The sequence below is a fragment of the Sciurus vulgaris genome (assembly GCF_902686455.1).
Source record: "Sciurus vulgaris genome assembly, chromosome: 16".
Taxonomy (NCBI): domain Eukaryota; kingdom Metazoa; phylum Chordata; class Mammalia; order Rodentia; family Sciuridae; genus Sciurus; species Sciurus vulgaris.
Genome location: NC_136477.1, coordinates 42,898,329 through 42,907,998, shown reverse-complemented (window position 1 = coordinate 42,907,998; position 9,670 = coordinate 42,898,329). Strand labels below are relative to the sequence as shown.

General features: G+C 34.4%; 1 long non-coding RNA gene across 1 annotated transcript in view; it reads left to right on the top strand.

The window, feature by feature from the left end:
• Positions 1–5,239: 5,239 nt before the first annotated feature.
• Positions 5,240–9,670, top strand: part of LOC306646543 — a 402,794-nt gene continuing 398,363 nt past the window's right edge. The window contains exon 1 of the long non-coding RNA XR_013759872.1: positions 5,240–5,290. This is a non-coding gene — a long non-coding RNA (uncharacterized lncRNA). The remainder of the gene's footprint in view (positions 5,291–9,670) is intronic.

Genomic DNA, 9,670 nt, shown 5'->3' with positions numbered 1-9,670 from the left:
ATGTGAATAGAAAGAGGGCTTGGCTGAATCTGAAAACTATAACTTATCTATATAGCCTATTTCAAGGCTTGAAATAACTGTTTTTCCTCAACTATTTACTCTTGTCAATAACATCTTAAAATGTGCTATTAATAGTCATGAAACCTTGTTTGGAGAGATGGTAATTCAACTGCTGTACAGGGTCTGAGCCGGTAATAGCCTTCAGCTTTCTGTAGATTGAATAGTTAAGTTCTGTATGTCGAAGTCCCTCAGGCTTGTGCTGGTTCTCGGCATTGTGCTCAACCTTGGAACCTCACCTTTTGTTAATGTCAAATAAGCAAATTTTTCAATTGTCAGAATTGATTCTTGAATATATTGGTGGAGACTGAAAAAGAATAATGGTGTAATTTGAACAGAGTTCATTTATTTCCTGAAAGGCAGCACCAAAGTGCACAGTACTAAAGAATGGTTTGAAAGCTGTACTTTCTACACATTAGCTTTGTGATATTGGAGAAGTCATTTAAGGCTTTGAACCTTTGTTTCCTCATATGTAAAACAATACCTGTAAGACTGATTAGATTAAATACTGCCTGAAATAAGCAAGTACCCAAGAAATATTTAATAGTACTTATAGCAATTATTATTATTGTCATTATTGTCATTATGTTTGTAGCCTGCCAAGACCTGTTATTGATTTTTCACTAACCCAAGCTAAATCATTATAAAGAGTTTGTGTCCAGGAGAAAACTCAGACATTCGTTGCACTGAAGATAATATATTTCAGCCAGGCTAATAAACTCATTCTTCCAAAAATTTTTCAAAGGTATTTTGAAGTTGGATTCTTAAGATTAAAGAAAGAGAAGAACTTATAGTCATGTAGTCCAAATACTTAGATATGACTGAAAACTTTGAGTTACACTTTGTTCCTCAACTCATAAGACTATTTAATAGCAGAGCTATTATTATTACACAGGCTTTCTGACTCCCAGTAATGTGTGCATTTGTCATTTCATGCTGCTTTACACAGTTGAGATACGTTGAGAAGTATGTTAACAAAGGGACGTGTAACCACAAACTCAAGTTGCAACTAATGTCATTTCAGAAGAAAACACGCTCCGGCGCTCATTTTCCAGATTCTCTGAAGTCTGGTAATTCTCTTAAGGTTCTCTTTCTCCCCGTGACATCCCCAAGAACCCCAGGAGCTTAAGTAATATGAAAGGAACAGGGTTCTACTTGCTCATTTTACAGAACAGACAAGAGGGAACATACAATTCTATCAGTCTGACTTACTCTTGCTTCTCACTGCCAATAGAGTCTGTATAGACAGTAGAAAGTTGGTCCTCTTCTGTTCCAGAATTTTCAAAGGAGGACCAGCCAATGCTATGTATCTTTAGGAAAACACCATCCCATTCTCTTGGTTCTGAGTTAGGCTCAAGGGGATGCTAGCTTATGTCTAAAGATGGCAATTCTTGATTCTTGCTCTCCATCAAGCAATCACTATAATGAACTCTAAAATTTTTTCTTTAAATCCCAGAAAAAATAATTTGTCTTATGCTTCCTAGACAATTGAACTATATTCATGCCTCAATTACTAGCTTTCTCAAATTTTTCTGAAAGTGGACTCTGCATGTTCAGCTTTGATGAGGACACTAATGCCAGAAACACACCCTCCTCAAAGGTCAAATTGAATTTGCAGCAACTCTCAGCCAAGTAGGGGAAGAGTGTCAAGAGTGTCTTATATAAATTTAGTATATAGAAGACCCTTAATCAACATTTTTTGAATGAATAAATTTTAAAAATCCTAAATGTGAAATCTGCATCATCATCAAGTGATAGTTATAAACCTGAATTTTATAATATTTATTATAAAGCTTATAACTTCAGAATTTTTGCCTTTAGCCTGTTTTTTTTTTTCCAGTTAATCTCTATTGTGTGTGAGACATGCCAATGAATTTGCAGTCTAATAATTTTCTAAATTAAATATCTGACTATATAATCTATATTCTATTTATTTATTTATTTTTTTGTGCTGCTGGGGATCGAACCCAGGGCCTTGTGCTTACAAGGCAAGCACTCTACCGACTGAGCTATCTCCACAGCCCCTTATAATCTATATTCTAAATGTAGCATGTGTGTGTATGTATGTGTGTGTCCATGTTTTATAAACATACTTAGACTATTTGGTTTTGGCAATGTTTTAGGGAATTAGGGTTCTTATAATTTTTAAATTTTTGACCACATCTATAAAAATATAAATAAAAATATGAAAAAAATAACCATGAGGTTACCCATTTTCCATCTGCAGCTGTACAACATGCTGTACTTGATAAGCTTCCAGATTTGTTTAAATGGCAGAGTCTCATCTATGCAGCCAATTTGGATCTTAAAGCAATTCCTATTTCAAGTGTTTTGGCCTATAAAAGGAACAGTGTGATGGTTGTGGGTCACACTTAGTAACATTTCATTCTCTTTTCAGACAGGGTTGAGCACTGCCTGGAGTAACTGTAATATCTCTCAGGACCTGTGTTTCCCTAGGAAAGAATGTGGCAATTTCAGAGATCTATTTAAGCAAAGGATGCATCAATGGAGAATTGTTATTGTTTACATGTAGGTTGTATTTGCATTTGGTATTAAAGATGAGATGCAGGCGCTAATCATCCCTAAATGTGTAGAAATTATCCTTGAATATTTCCACAGACTTTCCTTGACCAATGAGCATTTGATAGAGTTGAGAGTTGCTCAGTGTCAATTTAAAGCTCAGAAACTCACAAACAAATGTGATCCTCTAAAAGACAGAAACAAGCTTTCTGTGAAACCAGGCCAAAATTCCAAACTTGTAGCATCAGATTGTGGTGGGAGGGTTTGGTTTCAGACTTTGGATTCTCTTCAGTCAACTTGTGAGTTCTCAGGAAAGCTTCCTGTATATATGTTCCATCACTGGGTTTTAAGAAATACTTTCAATAATACCGTAGAAATTTCAGAAATATTCTGATTTTGGAGAAAATAAATCTGTTAGTTGGAAATAGACCACAATAATGATTTAGTGAGTTAGATTATAAATGCAATTTTGAAGTATTATTAAAAAAAAAAAAGAGAGAGAGCACAATACCAATTTGATCTTCCAAAATCTGCACTGGGAAATGAAGTTGTGCTCCAAGTGCAGAGCCTACTATCCTTACTTTGAGTCCTCATAGGCTTGTCTCTGCATGCTTGTTCCAAGATTTACAGCTGAGATATGAAGGACACAGGGCAAGAGGAGGGTTTTCATGGACCAGTTTAGCATTTTGTTAGAGTTCTGTTTTAATTTATGGTGACTTCACTGTACAATCACTACCTAAAGGGTATTTTGATTCTTATTCTGCTGTTTGTCCATGTTCATAGTTTCTTTGGGAGTACTCTTTGGGAAAAGGTATGCTTTAACTTCAGGACAGAATTTGGGTATTTACAGTCTTTAGACAATTACTTAATACTATGTCTTGCTCTTAATCATCCATGTTAATCTATTTTATTCTGTTTAGTCATTTTTTTCTCACCACCTTCATCTATGACTCCCCATAAGATTCTGTTTTCCTCATATCTTTAATAGTTCCTTTCAGATTGGGATTTCTTTCCTGATTTATAACATTTGAAGGTTTCTCATTCTTAGAATTCTTCATTTGACCTTGATGTCCTTCCTCTTCACTCTCATACTTTTTTTTGTCTTTTAGCCATACTTTTCAGATAAGATTTTTCCAGTGATGTCCCCTTCTGTAGTACGCTCTTTGTATTAAGTAAATTGCTGTGGTTATAAGTCAGCTGAATCCTAACAAACCTGATTTTTTGTTGTTGGTGTTTGATGTTTTGATAAAGGTATAAAAAGCAGAAGTGGAAGATGTTCTATGTGGTAGTTCAAAGTTGAGCAGTTGGCCAATGCAGACTTTATATCTTCTGGAACTCTACTGTCCAGTATGGGGGTGGGGGGCACTAACCCCATGTGGCTCTTGAATCACTGAAATATGATGACTGTGACTATATTTAATTTTATTTCATTTTAACTGTTTTAAATTCAATTTTGAAAACTTATACTCCATTTAGTTAGGGGAAGCAACTTGGTTATGTCAGCTTATTTTTTAACTTTTTTTTTTGATGAAATGTAAATTATTTTTGCCTTCTGTTTAGTTTGACTTGCTGATTCATTAAGATATTCTACACCTATATTACTTAATGTAAACATTCTCTTATTTGATATTGGAAAAGCTGAAATGAATAGATGAGGCACAACTCACCTAGAAACAATACCACTGAAATTCCAGATGCCTTTGACATGAAAACTTATTTTGTCCTATTATGAGAATTATGAATATGATTCTATAAGACAAAACAGGACGGTCCAGATTCCTTTCCGCTTTCTGTGTACCCCTATGAGCATTTCAACTGGGTTTATTCAAAGGTAAGTTCCAGGTGGCTAGACCCAGGGGTCAGTGACTTTGCTTGAGAACCAGAATGATCCCAACCATTTCAAATACCTTCAACCTTCCTGGTTCTCTGTCAACATCAGTCTTTTTCATACAAGAGGAAGGGAATAAAATTTTTATGATCACATTTAGCTTTTAGAATTTGAGGCCTGGTTTTCTCCTTAAGCATAGCATTCAGCATCCTCATTTTCAATTTCTTCATTTGTAACATATGGATAATATTAGTATCTATGTCACAAAAATTTTCTGTGGATTAATGAGAAGATGTATGCAAACTTCTTATCACCATGGCTACCATCTAGTAACAACTAGATGATACTAGATGTTGTTACCATCCAGTAACAACTCAACAGGTATGAATTGTTTGTAAATATGATGTTATATATTCATTAGATAATTTTAAAATTTTATTTTTAAATTTTTATCTTTTAATTTTTTATAGACTGCATTTTGATTCATTGTACACAAGTGAGGTACATCATTTCATTTCTATGGTTGTACATGATGTAGATTCATACCATTTGTGTAATCATACATTTACATAGGGTAATGATGTCTGTCTCATTCCATCATTTTTCATACCCCACTCCCTCTCATTTCCTACATAATCTAAAGTTCCCCTATTCTTCTCTCCCTCCCCACCCCCTACCCCTATTAGATATCATTCTCCTCTTATCAAGGAAACATTTGGCCTTTGGTTTTTTTGGCTTGACTTATTTCACTTAGCATGATATTCTCCAATCCCATCCATTTATTTCCAGATGCCATAATATTATTATTCTTTATGGCTGAATAGTATTCCATTGTGTATATATACCACAGTTTCTTTATCCATTCATCTGTTGAAGGGCATCTAGGTTGGTTCCAAAATCTAGCTATTGTGAACTGAGCTGCTACAAGCATTGATGTGGCTGTGTTACTGTAGTTTGCTGATTTTAAGTCCTTTGGGTATAAACCAAGGAGTGGGATAATTGGGACAAATGGTGGGTCCATTCCAAATTTTCTGAGGATTCTCCATACTGCTTTCCAGAGTGGCTGCACTAATTTGCAACTCCACCAGCAATGTAAAAGTGTGTCTTTTTCCCCACATCCATGCCAACATCTATTATTGTTTGTGTTCTTGATAATAGCCATTCTAATTGGAGTAAGATGAAATCTTAGAGTTGTTTTAATTTGCATTTCTCTAATTACTAGAGATTTTGAATACTTTTTCATATATTTATTAATTGCTTGTGTGTCCTCTTCTATAAAGTGTCTGTCCAGTTCCTTGGCCCATTTATTGATTAGGTTCTTTGTATTTTGGGCATAAATTTTGTTAGTTCTTTATAAATTTTGGAGATAAGTGCTCTATCTGAAGTCCATGTGGGAAAGACTTTCTTCCACTCTGTAGGCTCTCTCTTCACATTCTTGATTGTATCTTTTGCTGAGAAAAAGCTTTTTAGTTTGAATCCATCCCATTTATTGATCTTGCTTTGATTTCTTGTGCTTTGGGAGTCTTGTTGAGGAAGTCTGATCCTAAGCCAACATGATGAAGATTTTGGCCTAAGTTGCCTTCTATTAGGTGCAGGGTCTCTGGTCTAATTCCTATGTCCTTGATCCATTTTGGGTTGAGTTTTGTGCAGGGTGAGAGATAGAGGTTTAATTTCATTTTACTACATATGGATTTCCAGTTTTCCTAGGACCATTTGTTGAACAGGCTATCTTTTCTCCATTGTATGTTTTTGGCACCTTTGTCTAGTATGAGGTGACTGTGTCTAGTATGTGGTTTTGTCTCTGTGTTTTCTATTCTGTACCATTGGTCTGCCTATTTTGGTGTAGTATAGTTTAATGTCTGGTATTGTGATACCTCCTGTTTCACTTTTTCTACTCAGGATTCTTTTGGCTATTTGAGGTCTCTTGTTCTTCCAGATTAAGTTCATGATTGCTTTCTCTATTTCTATGAGGAATCTCATTGGAATTTTAATTGGGATTGCAGTGAATCTGTATAGCGCCTTTGGTAGAATGGCCATTTTGGCAATATTAATTCTGCCTATCCAAGAACATGGGAAATCTTTCCATCTTCTAAGGTTTTCTTCAATTTCTTTCTTTAGCATTCTGTAGTTTTCATTGTAGAAGTCTTTCACTGCTTTTGTTAGATTAATTCCCAAGTATTTTATTTTATTTTTTTTTTTTTGAGGCTAGTGTGAATGAAATGGTTTTCCCAATTTCTCTTGCAGGGGATTCATCACTTATGAATAGAAATGCATTAGATTTATGCATATTGATTTTATATCCTGCTACTTTGCTGAATTCATTTATTAGTTCTAGAAGTTTTCTAGTGGAGTTTTTTGGATCTTTTAAATATAGGATCATGTCATCAGCAAATAGTGACAACTTTACTTCTTCTTTTCCTATTTGTATCCCTTTAATTTCTTTGGTCTGTCTAATTGCTCTGGCAAGTGTTTCAAGGATGATGTTGAAAAGAAGTAGTGAAAAAGGGCATCCCTGTCTTGTTCCAGTTTTTAGAGGGAATTCTTTCAGTTTTTCTCCATTAAGAATGATGATGACCGTGGGTTTAGCATAGATAGCCTTTACAATATTGAGGTATGTTCCTACTATTCCTATTTTTTCTAGTGTTTTAAGCATGAAGGGGTGTTGTGTTTTATCAAATGCTTTCTCAGCATCTATTGAAATAATCATGTGATTCTTAACTTTAAGCCTTTCAATGTGATGAATTACATTTATTGATTTCCAGATGTTGAACCAACCTTGCATCCCTGGGATAAACCCCACTTGATCATGGTGTACTATCTTTATATTTTTGTATGCAATTTGCCAGTATTTTGTTAAGGATTTTTGCATCTATATTCATCAGGGATATTGGTCTAAATTTTTCTTTTCTTGATGTGCTTTTGTCTGGTTTTGGTATCAGAGTGATACTAGCCTCATAGAATGAATTTGGAAGGGTTCCCTCCTTTTCTATTTCCTGGAATACTTTGAGGAGTATTGGTGTCAGTTCTTCTTTAAAGGTCTTGTAGAATTTGGCTGAGAATCCATCTGGTCCTGGGCTTTTCTTGGTTGGTAGGCTTTTGATGACTTCTGCTATTTCAGGGCTTGAAATTGATCTGTTTAGATTGTGCATGTCTTCCTCATTCAATTTGGGAGGATCATATGTCTCAAAAAAAATCTGTCAATGTCTTTGATATTTTCTATTTTGTTGGAGTATAGATTTTCAAAGTAGCTTCTAATTATGTATTTCAATGGTGTCTATAATGATCTTTCCTTTTTCATCATGAATTCTAGTAATTTGCGTTTTCTCTCCTCTTCATTAGTGTGGCTAACAGTTTATCAATCTTGTTTACCTTTTCAAAGAACCAACTTTTTGTCTTGCCAATTTTTCTAATTATTTCTCTTATTTCAATTTCATTGATTTCAGCTCTGATTTTAATTATTTCCTGTCTTCTATTTTTGGTGTTGATCTGTTCTTTTTCTATGGCTTTGACATGTAATGTTAGGTCATTTAGTTGTTGACTTTTTATTTTTTTAATGTTTGAGCTCAATGCAATGAACTTTCCTCTTAGTACTGTTTTCAGAGTGTCTCAGAGATTTTGACATATTGTGTCGTTGTCCTCATTTACCTCTAAGAATTTTTTAATTTCTACCCTGATGTCTTCTGTTATCACTGCATCTTTCAATAGCATATTATTTAGTCTCTAGGTGTAGGAGTAGTTTTTGTTTATTATTTTATCATTCATTTCTAATTGCAGCATTCCATTATGGTCTAATAGGATACAGTATAGGATCTCTATTTTTTTGTATTTACTAATGGCTTCTTTGTGGCATAGCATATGGTCTATTTTGGAGAAGGATCCATGAGCTGCTGAGAAGAAAGTATATTTGCTTGATAATGGATGAAATACTCTGTAAATGTCCATTAAGTCTATGTCATTGATTGTATTATTTAGTTCTATAGTTTCTTTGTTCAGTTTTTGTTTGGAGAATCTATCCAGTGGTGAGAGCAGTGTGTTAAAGTCCCCCACTATAATGTGTTTTGGTCTATTTGATTCTTCAAATTGAGAAGGGTGTGTTTGGTGTACATAGATGCTCCATTGTTTTGGGGCATAAATATTTAAAATTGTTATATCTTTCTGTTTTATGCTTCCCCTAAGCAGTATGAAATATCCTTCTTTATCTCTTTTGACTAACTTAGGCTTGAAGTCCACTTTATCTAATATGAGGATGGAGACTCCTGCTTTTTCACTGGGTCCATGTGCATAGTATGTTTTTCTCCATCCTTTCACCTTTAGTCTGTGAATGTCTTTTTCTTTCTTTTTCTTTTTTTTGGATGAGAAAAAGTTTATTTGACACTCACATTTTTCAGTGATCTTAGTTCGTAGGTGACCAACTCCATTGCTTTGGGCCTGAGGTGAGGCAGACCATCATGGTAGAAAAGTGTGGAGGAGGAAAACAGCTTCAGACATGGCACAGGAGCGGAGACAATAGGTCTATTCACCAGAGACAAAATGTAAACACTGAAGGCACACCTGTAGTGACCTATCTCCTTTTGCTACATCCTACCTGCCTATAGTTACTACCCAGTTAATCCCTGACAGAGGATTAATACACTGATCATATTAAAGCTCTTCTAACCCAATCATTTCTCCTCTATACTTCATTACATGGGCTCACACATGAGCTTTTGAGAGACACCTCATATCCAAAGCATAATATAATTACTTATTTTTTATTCTTTTTTACTTTTTAAATTGATACATAGAAAATTATACACATTAATGTAATAACATGATGTCATTATACATGTACACCTTTTGTAACGTTCAAATAAGAGTAAACATATCTCCATAAGCAATTATCAGTTATTTATGCAGAACATATTCAAAATCCTTTCTCACAGCTTTTAAAAAATATATTGTACATTATTGTATTTATAGTCACTCCATTGTGCGAAATGAACACCAGAATTTCTTTCTACTATAAACTTATGACCTGTTAATTAACTTTTCTCCTATCACTTTCTTCTTCCTGCTTTCAGACTTTGGTAACCACCATTCTATTTTCAACTTCTATGCAATCAAATATTTCAGGCTTCACATATGAGTAAGACCTATTTATCTTTTTGCACCTAGGTATCTGCTTAACATAATAATCTCCAGTTCCATCCAAGTTGTTGAAAATGATAGAATTTCAGTTTTTATAACCAAATAGTATTCCATCGTGTATTTTCTTTATACATTAAT